The sequence below is a fragment of the Vulpes lagopus genome, chromosome 4 (assembly GCF_018345385.1).
Source record: "Vulpes lagopus strain Blue_001 chromosome 4, ASM1834538v1, whole genome shotgun sequence".
Lineage (NCBI taxonomy): Eukaryota > Metazoa > Chordata > Mammalia > Carnivora > Canidae > Vulpes > Vulpes lagopus.
This window is the reverse complement of record NC_054827.1, coordinates 131,880,119-131,899,526: the sequence shown is the minus strand read 5'-3', so window position 1 is coordinate 131,899,526 and position 19,408 is coordinate 131,880,119. Positions and strand designations below refer to the sequence as shown.

The window sequence follows — 19,408 nt, the reverse complement described above, 5'->3', positions numbered from 1 at the left end:
GTGATCCTGGAGTCTCGGGATCGAGTCCCACATCAGGCTCCCTGTGTGGAGCCTGCTTCTCTCTCTGCTTATGTCTCTGCCTCTCTCTCTTTGTGTGTGGCTCAGCAGTTGAGTGCCTGCCTTTTGCCCAGGGTGTGATCCTGGAGTCCCGGGATCGAGTCCCACATCAGGCTCCCTGTGTGGAGCCTACTTCTCTCTCTGCTTATGTTTCTGCCTCTCTCTCTTTGTGTCTCTCATGAATAAATAAATGAAATCTTTTAAAAAAATGTTTTTAAAATTATTGCTCAAAGTTTATCAACTAAATGCTTCAAACCTTTTCTTTCTCCCAATGTGTTAACTTCATAAGTAGTAGCAGATACCAAAAATTTAAGAAAATAGAATAGAAGAAAAACATTCAGGGCAGCCTGGGTGGCTCAGTGGTTTAGCGCCGCCTTTGGCCCAGGGCGCGATCCTGGAGACCCGGGATCGAATCCCACGTTGGGCTCCTGGTGCATGGAGCCTTGCTTCTCCCTCTGCCTATGTCTCTGCCTCTCTCTCTCTCTCTGTGACTATCATAAATAAATAAAAATTTTTAAAAAAAGAATATTTCAGGGTACCTCCAAAAAGCTATAAAACAAGAAAACTGACAGGCACATCAATTCTTCTAAGACTAAGCTACATGAGGGACTTATTGAACAAATGATTACACATTTTGTTTTTCTTTCCAGACAAGAAAAGAGCCAAATGGATTTCATTCTCATTCTTAAAATTCAGAACCAAGAACCTATCTAAAAGTCTAAAACACCTGAAGCTCAGAAAACTGGACTCACTTTTCTGGCACACCATATTATAATGCTTTGCCTTTAAAGTTTGTCTACTGCACATCTGATAAAAGATTTATCACAAGTGTGAGGACTCAGTTTATGAAACCTAAAAAACTTGGCACAAAGCAGAAAGTCACCCTAATCTCTTGGAAAGTTTATTCGTGTTGTTTTTTGTTGTTTTTTTTTTTTTAAAGGTCTCTCAAGTCCCTTTCCATGTTTCAAATTCATAAGAGCACATAAAACTTACAAAGCCAGGAAAGAATGAAAGTAGAAAAGCCATAGATCCACTGTTATCTTTCTGAGAGAAGTATAACAAGATTTTTTTTTTAAAGTTAGAAAATTACTTACTTTTTTCCCAGGTCTTTGGTACAGAGCTCAAAAGGCAAATTCCCTTTTCCCACAAAGTCTTGTTAATTAATAGCAATCATTCAATGAGGTCAAGCAGCCCAAATATCTAAAAATTGTGCAGAGACAAAAAGTTAAAATTCAAAGTCAGATGAGAAATTAAAAATCAAGACACCCCATTGGTATTCAGTCTCTCTGCATAATTACAATACAGATTTCATTGGAATATCTAAATGATGAGCTATGTTAGCTGCTTTTCTTTCAGAACAATACGAACAAGGCCTGCTAAATCAAGATGGTATTTTGATCTGTCGTCTTATTAAAATCACGAAAGGAGGATCCGGCAAGGCTTCTTGGCAACCATTCACGGTAAAAATGTCCTTCTCGGGGAGTCATAAAAAAAATAACTGAGGGAGGATCTGGGCTTCTAATTATACTGTGACTTGGGAGGGAAGGTCTCCTGAAGTCACACTTGTCTGTTCCACCTTCCAAAGATGAGCTCATCTCACAAGCACAGAAACGGTTGTAAATAGAAATGAACAGTAACAACCTAAAGAAAATAGTCAACAACTTGTAAACACCCTTCTCATGGATTCATTTAAGCACCCTACACTTCTGCAGGTGGCAATGAGAAGTGAGTTGCTTTTTCCCTCATCAAAGAGAAAATCTGAAAATTTTGTATGATGATATGCTCTTTTGAAACAGACGCTTCTTCCCCAACAATCTCACAAATGAGTACATAGGTAATAACTCCTAAAAGTTTGAGTAGGTAAAACAGGGGCCACGGGTAAGCCTAACTGAAAGTCAGCACAGGCCCCACCCTCCTGCTTTTCCCATTCTGGGCCTTAGGCTAGATGTGATTCTAAACACTAACTCATTTAAAAGCCACAAGAGAGTCAATGGGAAGGAGGCAGGAAGCACTGCTACAGGAGACGGGCCATAACTGAAAACCAGAATCCCACAAACATCGATAGGCATCACTCATTATTACTATCGTCACTGTTCCTGCCAACACTCACACAGTGCTCACTCGTATGCTGGATTCTTCTCGTAAGTGTTTCACACGTAGTAATTCTATTGGGGATAGAGACAAGGAGAATATGCCTCGACATCACTGTCTTACACTCAGTACGCTCAGTTCTGCTATAATGTTTGTGTTTGTTCCAAGTTTGCTATGTGAGGGAACAATTTGAGCATAACTTGAATTTCACATTTGTTTATGCATGATGTCATCGCAGGAAACCCTAGGTAATAGCAGAAGATTGCACCCAGGCAGGATGCAGCTGCATAGAGATACTCAGAACGCCCAAAGCCCGTGCCTCTAACACCTACAAGCGATCCTAGTTTCCACCAGTGTTATGAGCCACACCCATTCACATCGGGTGCTCCAACTTCCCTTCTGATTTTAGGGAAACCTCCTTCTACCACCTCAAATATCTCACCACCTGCAACCTTTCGAAGGCCTGTCTGAAGATGCCACCAGGATTTTGTCAAGGTAAAGTATCATGCTGATTGTATAATTTATTTACTTTAACCACCTAATATGTGCAAAATTGTGCTACAATTTTTATTCAATTCCTCTCCTATTTTTTTAATGTGTCACTGATAAAGATTTTTGAGTGTTGTACCCTGATCAGGTTTTTCCCATCAGTGCTATGGGTTTTACTGCATTATTTTGCATAGCATGGTGGTTTTTAGAAACACCTGTCATGCATTTTAGCAGAACTGCCTATATGGTAACTACTGTTTATAAAGATGCTTGTGGGGGATCCCTGGGTGGCCCAGCGGTTTAGCACCTGCCTTCGGCCCAGGGCGTCCAGATGCTGGAGACCCGGGACTGAGTCCCACATCAGGCTTGCATGGAGCCTGCTTCTCCCTCTGCCTGTGTCTCTGCCCCTCTCTCTCTGTGTGTGTTTCTCATGAATAAATAAATAAAATTTAAAAAAAAAAAGATGGTTGTGATTTGAACCAGAAGGGGGGTAAATTGTGATTTTTTTAATCTTTTCATTATGTTAAAGATTAGATTTCATTATGTTAAATTGTAATACAATTTTAGAAAGATTCTTATTCACAATGTTTATAATGATCAACTATAGACACATAAGGGTCAGTCTGAATTAACTAAAAACTTTATTCATGAGAAGTTCCCTAATGGTGTTAGATAAATAAGGTGCTATCACACCATTCTGAACAGATCAAGATGATGGGGTTATAGAGATAGATCCTGGCAGGCAGGAGGACTTAAATGTAATTACTGGAAATGACAAACTGAACTGAATAAGTTTTTATGCCTTGAAACCAGTAAATTGAAAAAAGATTCTGAATTTATCCTTTAAAAAGTCTAAGATATGCATAAAAAGTATGTGTATGTACAAGGAAGTTTTCCTATGATAAGTAATATTATTTTAAGCAATTTAAAAAATATAAATACCCCAACAGTATTACCCCAACTGGGTAAACAGTTTTTTCTATTATCTGTAAATCATTTTTTAAAAATGGGAAAATGTTTTTAAGTAGTGTTCATTGGCAACGCAGACTATAAAATAGCATGTTCAGTCGAGTCCCAATTTTGTTTAAAAGTATCTATAACTAGAAAAAAGAGGGGGAAGTCAACATTTATATAGCTGCTAATTAGAGATAATGAAATTAGAGCAAAATGATTTTTAGTTTCTTTGCGTTTTCTTGTGGTACCCAAATTTCTCACAATAACCTCATCTGCTTTTACAATTACAAATAACAATATGCTAGGAGGTGCCTTGGTGGCTCTGTCCAAAAAGCATCTGCCTTCAGCTCCCGTCATGATCCCGGGGTCCTGGGATTGTGCCTGCTTTGCACTCAATGAGGAGTCTGAATCTCCTTCTTCTCCTACCTCTCCCCCTGCTTGCATTCTGTCTCTCTCTCAAATAAATAAATAAAATCTTAAAACCCCAAATAACAATATGCTTAATAAAAATAGAACTAAGGCATTTGATGAAAAAACCTTTTATCCCCACTTTAAATTCACATGTGAATCCAGCCAATGAGGCCAGCCCAAGAACAAGGACACCAGCAGCTTCCTTCAAAAGCATTAACAGATCCGGTCTCATGACTGAATCCTTCAAAGTATTTTCTATCTCACAACTCAAGGCAAACACAGTCCCAATAGAGACATTCAAAGTATAGAAAACCATTACAGAGTCCAAAATACAAATTTGCTTTTGCTGGCTAAAACTGTCATGGGTTTAGTAAAATCCAGATGAAAGAAGATGGTTTTTAACATATAATTGTATACAAGCTGTCTTAATGTCTGAATGAAATTTCATTCTGAAAGAAGAAATTGTGTTCTGGATAAAGCGCCTTTCAACAAGATCAAGATTAAAGAAATACAAGGGGCAATGGATTTGGGAGTAGGAATAAACACTCCAGTTGGTGAGTTTTAAATAGAATGTAAGAAGAGACAGAGGCTGATCTTTATGACTTCCAAAAGAATTCAGTTATATTAAAATCTTCCCAATGACACCAAAACTTGACTTTAAAACTGTCCATTTGCCAAAAATGGGGACTCCTTAGTCATGAATGCACTTAGTTTGATCTCATACACTGGCATCACAAAAGAACTGAATGGTGAAGGTACTCAGGACTCAGAGGACAATCTGGGACAATGTGGCCACCACACATCTAAGTTCATTCACCTATGCTTGGCTAGCAGCACATTTAAATAATGTGTTCCCTTCCATTTTCAGTTTGACTTTCCTGGTGTGTGGCACACCCAGGAACTAGGAAGAGCAGTTGCTTTAAGAGGACTCTCCATTGTCAAGAACATACTGAGAATTAAAAGTCAGTGAGTGTGGATGTGTGCTTTTATTTCATTAAATTACAAAGTATCTGTAATATTCGGTGTACAGGTTGGAATAAAAATTATATTCCTGCTGGACAAAGTATACATGTAGTAGTCTTTGTATTTTTGTTTGGTTCCCCCCTTTCAAAAATGCTGACTTTGATAAAAACCAAACAAAAACAAAACCTTTATGTTTTAAATTTGCTTTTAGATTTTTAAGCATTTTCATAGGTTCCCTGTCAAACAGAAACAAAAGCTACTGCCTTACTGTTTTGTTTTAAAGAATAGAAAAGGCAAAAGAACATCTAAATTATGCGATTATGTATAAAAAGAGATCACAGAGGACATACTGAGTTCCAAAAAAAAAATCAGTTGATTCAAGATAGCTCTCAGAGGCTCTATCATCTTATCAAATTCATGCTGATTACTTTAAAAAATAACTGAAATCCTTGGCTTCTGAGTCTCACAAGTTGCTGCCTGAGATGCTGCACATATGCACCTCCAATAATTTGCAACCAGATATTATAATCAGTATGTAAAATCATATTATATTCAATTGTGAGTATCCAAAATAAAAAATATTAATTTTAATTTTTAGAGGCCATGCTGAAATATACATCCATCTATATATACCACATGCTGACCCTGAAAATAATAGAGCACTTAGAACTCCCAGAATGGAAACTATATTTCTTAAATTGCTCTAAGAATTAGCACATGTATAGCTCAGGGGAATATACTCTCTTACAATTACCGGATATAAAAAAAGGGCAACCAATTTTCAGAGTCTACTTGGGAAACAAGCAGGAATTATTTCCTGGGGTCTCTCTAGTCACTCCCTGGGCAGAATTCCAACATAATTTAAATTGGTCTTTGGTACCATCTCACTTCCCTTTCCACCTTACTGCACCAGAAGACCTTCACTTTTGATGGCCTCCTCCTCTCAACTGGTTCTTTCCTTCCAACTTCTAAACAGCCAGTGGCTCCATGGGAATATTTTAGCAGAAAGTAGAGGATGGGAGAACTTAAACAAAAGACTGTTGATGTTTAACTTTCTGTAGATCCATATTCATTTTTAAAGCAAAGCTTGAGCACCCACATCTTGGCTTCTAAATACCTTAGTTCATTCCAGAAATAGTTGGGTCCAGGCCTGGGGTAAGGATAGCACAAAATTGCCTAGAACATCTTATTATGCTAGAGACTAAGGAAATGCCTGAATATTAATGCAGACATGACAAAAGGACACAGGAGCTACCTCAAAGGGACTTTCACTGGCCAAATGTGGGACAGTTTAAACAACAAAAAAAGAATGATACAGATGAATTAGAATATATTGAATTAAAAAAAGGAACCATAAATCCAGAGGCATTCATGAAATAGGGGATAGCAGGAAGCTCTTCTTTATGAAGAATGCCAGCTAATAAAACACCAAAGGAATAGCAGAAATAGAAAATCCCACTTCGCAGCCACCCAGGCAATAATTGATTCAGTCAAGGATCATTAATGGATGCTAAAACCATTAGGGAAGGGGTTTTGTGGATCAGGATACTCATACAGTCTCAGAGTATCACCCCACAGATTACTTATCACTTACCTAGGGGAAAAGGTATCTTTATAATGGATAATTCTGGCAGACGACTTTACCCAAGTGATGATTAGCATAATCAATTATGGGACAATTAAATGTCATGTGTCTCCACAATCACTGTGTCATATGTTTGCCAAAATGCTTAACCTATATCTATCTAATCATAAAGGAACAATCAAACAAATCCAGATTGTGGTATTTTCCATTAGACAACTGTCTTGAAATCTTCTAAGATATCAGTGCCATGAATGATTAAAAAAAAAAAAAACACAGAGTGACTGCTCTAAATTAAAGGAATATAAAGATATAAAACTCAATGAATGACTGCTGACGATTTTTAGATGAGGAAAGGAATAGTTATAAAAGACATTAGTGAAATGACTGGGGAAAGTTAAATAAGTATTCATACATTATCTATGTATTAGATAATATTTCTTGGTGATAATAGTATAATGGGTTATATGGAAGAGTATTCTTGTACTTGGTAGACACATGTTAAAGTGTTTAGAATGAAAAGGTCAAGATCTCTACAACCAACTCAAATGGTTCAATAAAAATTATTTAAAGTGTGTGCATGTGTAGAGAGCCAGGCAGACAGACACAGAAAACAGAGATATAGCAAATATGGCAAAATGTTAGCATTTTATATGGCAGACTAGCAGTGACCTATAAAACTAGTAACCATGATGACCTGTGGGCTCTATCTATTCTGTTTAAAGACAGACCATAAAGGAGCTCATGGTTGAAAGGAAAAGGACACTATCTTTCAAAAACCTTTTTCCCAGTTCATTTCTCTTCTGTAGCAATTATTTAATGGTCACTAGTTGGGAGGAAGAAGATTGAAAATGAAACACAAGGAAGAGGATGACAATGGATGAAAATTAGCAATAGGCATCCCAGAACCACAGCTCTCAGCACCTGCCTCAAGTTTAATGGGTTTGAAAGAGAATTCTCCCCACCAAACTTGATCCCTCATGTCTATGACCCTTCTATCCAGGCTCAAAATTACAGCTTCATCTTTCACTTTGGGTCCCGTGGCCCATCCTTCATACCCACTCTTACTTTTTGCTTGTTCACATCCTCAAGCCATGGTGGCCACAGTCTCTCATATTCCAGGCAAATGGCCTCTCTTGCCTATGTTCTTTCTCAATATTTCTGTAGATGGTGCTTACTTGGCACTTTTTAAATATCTTTGTTACACAACATCAATTCTACGCCCACTGAAGGTAAGTGCTTTGCTACGTTATCTCACTTTAAAAAATCACTGTAAGTCTGTTAAATATTCCTTTATGCCGACTTTACAGAAGAAATGGATGTTCAGGGGCACCTGGGTGGCTCAGTCAGCCAAGCAGTCTGCCTTCAGCTCAGGTCACAACCCCGGGGTCCTGGGATGGAGACCCACATCGGGCTCTCTGCTCAGCAGGGAGCCTGCTTCTCTCTCTCTCTCCCTCTCTCTCTATCTCTCCCTCTCTAGCTATTTCTGTTTCTTTCTCTCAAATAAAATCAGAAAGAAAGAAAGAAGAAAGAAAGAAAGAAAGAAAGAAAGAAAGAAAGAAAGAAAGAAAGAAAGAAAGAAAGAAAGAAAGAAAGAAAGAAAGAAAGAAAGAAAGAAATGTTCAGATGAGACAATTTGTCCAAGCTCACAGAGTTGTAGTGCCGACATTCAAGACTTGGTCTTGAACTTTTACCCTAAGACCAAGTGGCTTACCCTAAGACCAAGTGTTAGTTACAGCTTTAAACACCATCTCCCGGCCTTAAATCAAGCATATGATCTTTGAAGGAAAGGATCCATTTCATCCACCTTTGTGCTCTCTCTAGAAGCTGGCAATACTCATAACTCGTGTTCACGGATTTATATTTCAAGCCTCAGCTCAGAGACCATTTTTCTTAGTGACTTCCACCCCTGCAGAACCAACCACTCGATCCTTGCCCTCTCTATGCTTCTGCTACAGGACATGTAAGCCTTAATGCAGGACTAGGACTGCTACATGTGTGCCCAGAACACAGAAGGCATTTCACGAATGTTCACTGAATGAAATGTTTATGTGTGAGACAGTTAGGTTTCCCGACAGGGTTGCTACGCCTTACTAAAAAAAAAAAAAAAAGAAAGAAAGAAAGAATTGACCTCATTTTTAGCTTTCTCACATACTGAGGAAAATTCTTTTAGGAAAGTGTGATAGACGGAGAAGAACGGAAAGCACAGGTCTTGGCTCTTTGAGCCAGAACCATTGCAGCTGCTGCCCTGGGTATACTGGGTTCTAGAGCCTTCCACATTTTAATGTATATGTAACATCATTCAATACAAATTATGATTCAGTATGTCTGGGGTAGAGCCCAAGATTCTGCCTTAATAAGCTCCCAAGAGATGTCGATGACGCTGAATCTACGGTCCACACATCTGAGTAGCAAAAAGTTCTAGACAGTTATAGTGAACGCCTGCCCATTTAGAGACATGTAGCACGTAGATTAAAATAGCGAGACATAAATTTACAGAGTGTTAATGCTAGTTATCTCTGGATTTCTCCTTTCCACTTTTCTATAATTTCCAAGAATTTTATCATGATTCTTGCTGATGGAAATGAAATGTTAAATACTATATATACAATTGCACTGAAAAACTGTACATTTGGACATTTCCACTCTGCCTGGCTACGTAGTCATTTAAGCAACAAATATACGTAAAAGGACTCGGGCTGGGAGAGAACAGGTTGGTGAATTTAGCAATTCCCCATCTACGCATTTTAACACTTAGATTAACATAAAATGGCCATTATCCTTAACAAACAGTCGCCACCAGCAGCATTGTTTTTCTCAGGTTCCTCTCCCTTAAAAGAAAGAGAAGGAATCCATTCAGTTGGAAGACAATGAAAGGCAAACCAAATTAAGGCCAGAAGGGAAAACCAGCAGGCACTAGGTACTGAATCTCTTCCAAGTGGGCCAATGGAACAGCATGAAAGTCCAAACAGAGGTGGAAACGCGGTTCTCCAAGAAGAGGCACGGTGAGCTGGTATCCACTACAAGGATAAATGGAATCAATTCGAGTAGCACTCCCTGTGCACCTGCAAGTGAGGCGGGAAAAAATGATCCCCAGAGGAGCCCCACTTCCACAGGGTAACAAGGCGATGTCATGAGGAAAAGGTAGTGACAGGGGTGTCCCTTTGGAGGAAAACTTCCCCTGACACACATCTCCTTCTCTTTCAAAGGAGTTTCCGTGCTTGCCAGGTTGGATTTTGTGAGTCACAGAAGTGCACCAGTGGCAGGGATGCATTTTGCATACCCACCCCAGCCCCTGCAGCAGTTCCAGACACTTAGGTGTCTGTGCCTGGGGGTGAGCCAGAACCAAAGAAGGAGGCCAAGCACCCTGTGGTGACAGTAGCGTTCCCAGGGCCAGCGTCAGGTGCTCGTACCACAGTTCCACCCATGGGCCTACTGACTTTTTGCCTTCAAGAAATATTGTGAAACTCACTGTGAAATCACCCACAGGGATTGGAACCGAGTGCCCAAAAGGCTTATCTAGACAATGGAAACAAAAATCACTCCTGAGTGTCTACGCACAACCACTCAGGATGTCTTTTCACATCTGGAAATTTCGACGCTGCACTCAACCGAGATCAATGTGTCACTGTTATCTCTATTGAATCCCATGACTAGCGATGGTCTACTCAAGGCAAGCAGGCAGGTGCCATGTTATTTAAAAATGTGATCACTTGAGATTTCAAAACTAACATCAAAGTCATCATCTTGATGGGTGGACACCTGAATCTACTGGGCTTAGACTGATTTACTGATATTCTGTAAGGCAGTTTCCTTATTTCTTGGGAGATGCATGCTAAAGTACTTTGGGGTAAAATGTCATGATATCTAGAATTTATTTTTTAAATTGTTCAGCAAAAGATAACCTATGAAAATGTATACAGATGAAGTACATAGGGAAGAATGTTAGTAATTCTTAAAATTAGATGGAAGTTCATTGGATGTTCATTGTGGCATTCATTCTGCATTTTTCTATACTTGAAAACTTTTAAAAGTTTAAATTTATATCAGTCAAAAATATTTATGATCTTACAGTTTTATCTCCTTTGTCCTATTATCGTCCTACCACCCTACACTTTGGTCCATCTACAGTAAATAATTTTCTTTCCAACAGAAGACATTTCCTCAAGCCTTCCCACTCTCTGAACCTTTGTGTATTCTATTTTCTCAACCTGGCATTTTTCTCTCACCAGTCACTGTGCCTCTGGTTAGAGCAGACTCCAACCTTTTAGGTCAATCTCAAACGCTGCCTTCCCCAGGAAAGTGTTCCTACCCACGTCCCCCACTCCACATCATCCTTTGCTGACTCTTCATCACACTTAGCACAGTCCATCCTGCATGGTAAAACTTGAAGCTGACATTTACCGACAGCTCTCCATGTGTGAGGCCCTGCTCTACTCACTGTCACATGCATTCTTCCATTTACTCATTTTATTCCTACCCCCTGAGGCAGGAAGTGCTATCATCCTCTTCTCACAGGTGAGAAAACAGGCTTTGAGAGGCTGGGTGACTTGTCCAGTCACAAGCATAGTAAATGGCAGTGCCAGGATTCATCCAAATGTAGCCCTATCTGCCGCCAAACTCCCAAACACTAAGGTGCGTGTCAGGTGCACAGGGGCTGGATCCTTCCCTCCTAAACTCTAACAACTTAAGGGCAAGCAGAGCATCTTATTTGTTTATTCACTCAACAGACAAAACTAGTAGAGAGCCACTATTGTCAGAAACAACTGCTCTATGTGATGGGATAAAGCAGTTGGTAAAACAGGACACTTTATGGTCCAGGTAAAAACTATGAAAATCTGAACAAACTATGGGCTTTGGTTTCATCACTATTCGTTGATTCCTTTTAACAAATGCACCATATTAACATAAGATGTTAGTAATGGGGAAACGGGGTGAGCGGGTACAGAACTGGGTAACTATCTTCTCAATTTTTCTGTAAATCTAAAGATGTTCTAAAAAAAATAAAGTCTGCTTTAAGGAAAAAAGACAATGACTATGAGGTTGTTGTTCTTGATTGCCTCATAAACTACCTCTTACACCAATTCCAAAGAGTGGTCCAGTCTTCTTTAGCAAAGGGGGTAGTGCTGAACACATGCATGGGGCCTATTTGGGGATTGAAGTGGAACTAGAATCTCTGACTGAATGTGTGGCATATGCTGTTTAAACCAAATCCCATACATTTATAACCCTCCCCTCATACAACCCTAATATGTTGCAGGCTCCAAGTTCTGCAGCTTAATTCATGACATTTTAATCATTCCCAGGAAGAAATTTACCACATCTCCTACTTCTCTAAGTCAGTTCAAAGTTCTTAAGGTCTCAGAAAGACTCCAGGAGTTCAAAAAAATTAGAAAAAAAAAAAAGCATTGGTATTTATTTTCTTTAAAAAATCAGAACTCAAACCCAGAACTTCAGGCATCTGCACACTGACATATCAACCACACCATGCATGGTTCTTCCCTCGGAATGGGAACTCGGCCCTTCTCTGTGCAGGGACCTCTCCCCACTATAATAGCTGACTCTCTTCACTCCATTTATGAGGTTTGCTAGACTCCCACACATAATGACCTTCCTAAGTAGAGCCAGCCTAATAACTCGCCATGAGTAACAGTAACTCTTTGTGAGATCATACTCCTGGAGAACCTCAGAAGAGCATCACAGATGTACATATTTAACATAAATGCTAAGTAATAACATTGAGAGTATTTTACTGTTTGTAGTGCATTTTATAAATGCACAGTCTCATAAAAGTACGGCTATATGGACAGTGAAGATATCACCATTTTCTAGATGGAAAATTGAAGCTTATAATTGAAGTCAGAACTCCTTCACATGCACGTCTGTGGATCTGTTCTACTCAGGATCCTTCAAGGCCTGGCTCAGTGCCAGCTGTGTTTTGCTCTCTCCAACCAGAAAGACAGGACCTCTCCTGCCTTGTAATGTTGTACAGTACTCCCCTCAACCTGGAGGCAGTCTTTCTTTCTCTGCAGGTCATGTATCTGTTCATGCATCCAATCTTCCAGCAGAATTATACAAACCAACTCAGGACTAGGGCAGTGCCTCACTCATGCTTACCACCCCTAAATGTTAACACAATGCCTCACACAGTGGCGGTTCCCCAAAACCAGCGGCCCATGACCACACGAATGATTCTCTGCTGCAAAGCTTACCCATGGGCAAAAGCCATGAAACAAAAACATATGCTGTTCTGGTTCTCGAAAACTAATGGGAAGTTCAAGAGGACTTTTTTTCCTTGACCTTAAGGCAAAATAAATTACATTTATGTTTCACAACATGGCTGATACCCATAAACAGAAAATAGAATTTTGTTTCCCCCACGAGTCCTCAGCTAGGCCTCCAATTTGGGGCCAAGAACATTCAGGAATGTGCCACCAGTCTCAGTTTTCATCCAGATTCCAGAAAAGGGAGAGAGGAAAATTCATTTTACCATCCATATAGCTTGAGCTCCTCTTACAGGAATGCTGCTAGAGAAAATAACACCTAAAATTGGCTTGTGCATATTTTTCTTCCTATAGACTTGTTGGCCATATTGACCACTTTATGAGAACCCTTGATTCTCAGAACCTAAATCAAGTGAAAAGTCAAATATTTTTAAAAGATCAAATCATTTAAAAAATTCTTCTATCCTCCTTGATATGAAATAAAAAGCATCTGACCTTGCACAGAGGTCAGTTAACTCAGAGTTAACTGCTCCTGCCTGAAAGGAAACCCAGGCTTCTAGTACGCCAGGACATCACAGAAGTTGCTGAAAGAAGCAGTTTACTGAATGGTACTTCTGTGTCTTCAAAGTTTTCATATGTCCAATGGTGGAAAACTAAAACCATCTGGATCAAAGAGGCTAAAAGTCAATGCTTGCTTTGTTTGTTTTTAACCAGAATAACCAAAATTGAATATAGCTCACCAGGGTTTTAAATTTCTGCCTTGGTATTTTTCCTTCTGTGTCCAACTATAAAAGAGACTTTAAAAAAAAAATAAAATGTTTAATTCTCCCATCAGTAACACATGTGCTTTGAGTTTTTTTTTAATCAGGAATGAAAGATGGGACGTACAGAGTTATCCAAACCTTTCCCTGTATATCCAATGGCATATGCTGTACACCCAAACACCACAGAAATAGTTAGAAATGTCCTCAGACTTCAGTTAATGAACTGCTTCTCTGCCCTCCCAGAAAAGTGATCACCAAATACCAGAGGGGATCTGAGGATATGAGTGTGTATGTTTGTGTATACACGTTTGCATGTGCTCCTCTGTGGTGTGTCTGGACAGCGTTGGGGTGGAGGAGAGCAAGCAAGAGAGAGCTGGAACTCATAAAAAATATCTTAAGTATCTCCTAAAACCTAAGATTCCACTCCTTCCTTTTTTTTTTTTAAGATTTTATTTATTTATTCATGAGAGACACAGAGAGAGGGAAAGAAACATAGGCAGAGGAAGAAGCAGGTTCCTCGTAGGGAGTCTGACGCAGGACTTGATCCCCGGACCTGGGATCACAAACAGAACCAAAGGCAGATGCTCAACCATTGAGCTACCCAGGCATCTCTCTTTCCTTTGTTTTCCAGTCTGTTCTTTGCTCCAGGACATTGATCTACTTAATAACAGGCTCCCTTACCCTCTGGCTCCTGGTTGGCTTTGCCCAGTGGAAAGGTTCCCACAGGAGTGTCAGCACCCACAGGAGAGCAGAGGAAGAATGATTCCCTCCCTGCAGGGTCCCTTCAAGTCATAGGTCCTGTCAGGTGGCCCACTACACAGAGCTGTTCCTTAGAATTCTCCCTCCATCCCCCTCAGGCCCCGACTGGGAAGAGTTTGGCAGCTACTACCCCCAGGGCACTACACTATCCTAGTATTTCCCCAATACGCTGCCCAAGCTTCCAATTTGAATGTGTCATCTGTTTCCTGATGGGACCTAGGCTGATATGGAGGCCTAAAACCTTTGAATACTCACCTAACAAGATAATGCCCTGTAATTACTACTGTTTTGATCCAACTTTTATTTATTTTTTAAAAATTCTTATTATTTATTTAACAGAGAGAGAGTGTGTGCATAAGCACAAGTGGGGGGAGTGGCAGGCAGAGGGAGAGGGAGAAGCAGACTCCCCATGGAGCAGGGAGCCTGATGCAGAGCTTGATCCCAAGACCCTGGGATCATGACCTGAGCTGAAGGCAGACACTTAATGGACGGAGCCACCCAGGCGTCCCTTGATCCCACTTTTATAACAGCCTTACGTTGATGATGTCAGAGAAGAGGCACCCTACTATATTTCAGGATCTTTTATAGCGAATTGTTTTGGCTGCTATGCTGACATGTTATTTTTAATCCCCATATTGCATCATGAGCAATAAACCACATAGTAAATATCCTTATAGTTTAAGTGATCCCTTTTTTCAGCCTTATTGAGATATAACTGACACCTCGAATTGTAAGATATTGAAAGTGTACATCATGCTGATTTGGTGTGCGTATTCATTGTGAAAGAATTTCCCCATCTAGTTAATCAGATTCCATCTCTCACATATTTTAACACCCCCTACCCCATTTTTTTGGTGAGAACATTTCAGTCTTACTCTCTTAGCAAATTTCAATTATATAGTACAGTATTATCAACTACAGTCCCCATATTTTACATTCAATTTTCATACTTTATTCACCTGATAGCTGCAAGTTTGTACCCTTTCACCAACCTCTCCCTATCTATTCCCCACCCCCTGCAACGACTTTTTCACCGACTGTTTCTGAGTTTGACTTTTCTAAAAAAAACAGATTCCATATGAGTGATACTACATGGTCTATGTCTTTCTCTGTATGACTCAACTTCATTTAGCATCCGTCATGCCCTCAAGGTGTATTCATGTTGTTGTAAATGACAGGATTTCCTTCTTTCTCATGGCTAATATTCCATTGTATATACAGAGACTGCATCTTTTTTCTCCATTCACCCATCAATGAACACTTAGGTTGTTTCCATGTCTTGGCTACAGTGAATAATGCCACAATCAACATGGCAGTGCATGTATTTCGAGATCCTGCTTTTCTTTAGATAAACAGCCAGAGGTAACACTGCTGGATGATAGGGTAGTATTTCTATGTTTAATTTTTTGAGGAACCTCCATACTGTTGTCCATAGTGGCTGTACCAATTCCCACAAACAATGCACAAAGAGTTATCTTTACTCCCTTGCCAGCATTTATTATCCCTTGTCTTTTGATAAAAGTCATCCTAACAGGTGGGATATCTCATTTTGCTTTTGATTTGCATTTCCCTGATGATCCGTGATGTTGAGCATCTTTTCATGTACCTGTTGGCCATCTGTGTGCCCTCTTTGGGAAACCATCTATTCAGTTCCTCTGCCCACTTTTTATTGGGATTGTTTGATTTTTGGCTATTGAGTTATAGGAGTTCTTTATATATTTTGGATATTAACCTTTTCATCAGACACATGATATGCAAATATTTTCTCCCATTCAGTAGGTTGCCTTTTCATTTTGTGGATGGTTTTCTTTGCTGTGCAGAAGCTTTTTAGATTGAGGTGGTCCCACTTGTTTAAGTGATCCTTTTAAAAACATAAGTCAGATCAAGTCAGATCTCTGCTCAAAACCCTGTCATCTCTCTTAGAATTGAATATTTTTAAGTCCTCATTCTGCCCTGAAGCACCGTTAGTAACCTCTCACTCCACCCCCATATTATTTTTTTTTTTGCTTCGCCTCTGCATCACCCTTTCCTTTGTTTGTTCTGCTTCTGCCCAGAGGGCAGCTTTACTGTTTCTTGAACACGCCAAGTCCTTTCCCACCGGAGGGCCTTTGCCCTTGCAGTTGCCTCCACCTAGAATGCCACCTCCTGGGTCTTCACGTCGCTGCATGTCACTGATTCCTGCTCACCTGGAACTACCCCAGAGGGCCCATGGCCACCTCTCAAGCAGCCCTCTCTTGCCTCTAACTCTCTCTCTCCCTCCCCTTGATTGGTCTTCACTGTGCTTATTATCCTGATACATTACATATTTATGTGCTTATGGTCCATCTCCTCCTATGAGAACACATGGTCCCAGAGAGACAGGCCCTGTCTGTTAGGATTACCACTCACGCTGACTGCCTCAAAAGTGGGTGACATACAGTCAGTGCTCACTAAATGCACGTTGACCAAATGAGTGATTTGGCCAGGAAAACATTTTTTAAGCTACCAGTCGGCTTTCTTCCTGAATGCAGTAAGATGATTAGTGGCCATCTTTCGGAGATGCTACCAAAGGGATTCTGCATAAATTAAAAAGATGAGTTTATGGAGTAATCTGCCATCCTAATGAGGTTTTCCACACTGCACATCAAAACCCACAGTAAAGGGCAGCCTGGTGGCTCAGCGGTTTAGCGCCACCTTCAGCCCAGGGTGTGGTCCTGGGGACCCGGGATTGAGTCCCACGTCGTCGGGCTCCCTGCATGGAGCCTGCTTCTCCCTCTGCCTGTGTCTCTGCCTCTCTCTCTCTCTCTCTCTGTGTGTGTGTGTGTGTGTGTGTGTGTCACTCATGAATAAATAAATAAAATCTTTTTAAAAATCACAGTAAACAACACCAAAATATGAATAAATTTAAACAACTGTTTAAACCAGGACAGCAAAGATTTTCTATAAAGAAGCGGACAGTAAATAACTTGTACTTTGCAGGCCACAGAATCTCTGTCACAACTACTCAATTCTGCTGCCACAGCATGATAGCAACACAATACATAAATGAATACAGATTGCTGTGTTCTAATAACCCTTTATTTATAGACACTGAGAGATGAATTTTGTATAATTTTCAGCTATCAAAAAATAGTCTTAATTTTTTTTTCCATTTAAACATATGAAAAGTATTCTAAGGCTCATGAGCCATATAAAAACAGGCAGAAGGCTGGATCTGGCCTCTGAGCTGTAGTTTGAACCCCTGATTTAAGTCATTCCTAAGGGTAGATTTCTTCTAGAGATAAAATGCATTCGGATTTCTTCTACAGATAAAATACATTCTGGTCCATGAATCTGCTGGATATTCTACAATTAATTAAGCATAGAACAACCACATTTCTTAAAGAATAGTAAGATGGATAAAGCTTTTTGGGTGAGTAAACATTACTAATTCACTCTTCTAGGTCTGTTTTCCTACCCAGATTTTGGTTATCTTTAAACACAAGCTTTGTTAGCATTTTTTCCACAATTAAGTATTTTCACTTTCCATCCTCATTGAAGAAATCGCATCCAGCTTCTTCCTTTACAGCAAGGGGAACTGTAACAAAATATTTTTTTAAGATTTTATTTATTTATTTATGAGAGAGAGAAAGAGAGAGAGAGAGGCAGAGGGAGAAGCAGGTTCCATGCAGGGAGACTGATGCAGGACTCGATCCCGGATCTCCAGGGTCACACCCTGGGCCAAAGGCAGGCACTAAACCACTGAGCCACCCAGGGATCCCCCAAAATCTTAAAATAAAATGAAGAGGGTGGTTTCCCAGACTTTGGGGCAAGGCAGATTTCACATAAAGTTTTATGATTAAGTATATGTGTTCCTTACACTTTGCTTTCAAATACTTTCAAACACACCCTATTGTGTGGGCCCTGGAATGAGAACTATTTGGATTGCAGGTGCTGCTAGAATCTAGGGTCATCTATCCCCACAAGCCACAAATTTGCTGAAAAGGCCAGGATGGAAGATGGCATGGCTAAAACATGTTATTTCAACTAGGAGACACTGTATGATAACTAACTGGAATGAAAACTTATAAAGAAAAAAAAGGAAAGACACACATAAACACAGTCTATTAAAATTTTTTGAAGAGAAAAACATTTTTTTTTCTTTTAAAGATTTTATTTATTCATGATAGACATAGACAGAGAGAGAGAGAGAGAGAGAGGCAGAGACACAGGCAGAGGGAGAAGCAGGCTCCATACCGGGAGCCCGACGTGGGACTCGATCCCGGGACTCCAGGATCATGCCCTGGGCCAAAGGCAGATGCTAAACCGCTGAGCCACCCAGGGATCCCCGAGAAAAAAAAATTTTAATAAAAATTTTTTAAAGAGACAAAGGTGAAAACATGTTATTTCATGACTTGAAGCAGAAGATTTTAAATTTCACTCAATTATCATGACACTCTCCTCTCTCTCATATCTGATAGCAATATATGAAAATAAGGAATTTGAAGAAGCACTCTTCATACTATAACTTAGAAGCGTTGATCAAACATAGGAAAGAGAAGTAATTTTAACATTAAACATGTCTGTCTGACCCTAGATACATAGTAGAGAACAGAACACTTCACCTCAGGTGCTTGAATGTTTTGTATATCCTGATGTCGGGTGTCCCAGAAACCTGAACAAGAAAGTATTCAAAAGGAAAGTTCTCAACATTAACACCCTTTATGTTCTCCAAGCTTAGGAGACATGGAACAAAACCAGTCCAAGCTCATTATCACCTAATTAATTACAGACTCTGTTTGCCCTGCCCAGTTTGAAAACAGATCTACTGAAATGTGAAATGAAAAATTCTAAAATTCATTGAAAGACCTCTAGTGCTCTGCTTCTTGAAGAGTTTGTTTTCCAATTCCGTAAGTAACGCAGCCTACAAACTGACCGTGAAAACCAGGGATTAAATTAGGCTTTAGTAAAATTCCAAGCTTCATGTTCTCAGTCTCCTGAGAACGAGGACATGGATTGAAACGCCAGCATCTCACATACATGGTCCAATTCACACCAGAGACAGCCATCCACAAAGCCACCCCGTCTCCTATGCTGCCTCCATTCTGCTGAACCGGGTTCTACCCAAATAAATGAAAGCTGATACATCCTATCAC

The 19,408-nt window shown here is 39.9% G+C and overlaps 1 protein-coding gene across 6 annotated transcripts in view; it reads right to left on the bottom strand.

The window, feature by feature from the left end:
- APBB2 (amyloid beta precursor protein binding family B member 2) overlaps positions 1 to 19,408 on the bottom strand; it is a 369,758-nt gene that overhangs the window by 260,545 nt on the left and 89,805 nt on the right. For 5 of the 6 annotated variants that reach the window (XM_041752053.1, XM_041752059.1, XM_041752056.1 and 2 more), the window contains exon 3: positions 1,152 to 1,257. The exons of the other annotated variant lie outside the window; for it this stretch is intronic. The gene's annotated coding sequence lies outside the window, so the exon portion shown is untranslated. The remainder of the gene's footprint in view (positions 1 to 1,151; positions 1,258 to 19,408) is intronic. 6 annotated transcript variants of the gene reach the window in all.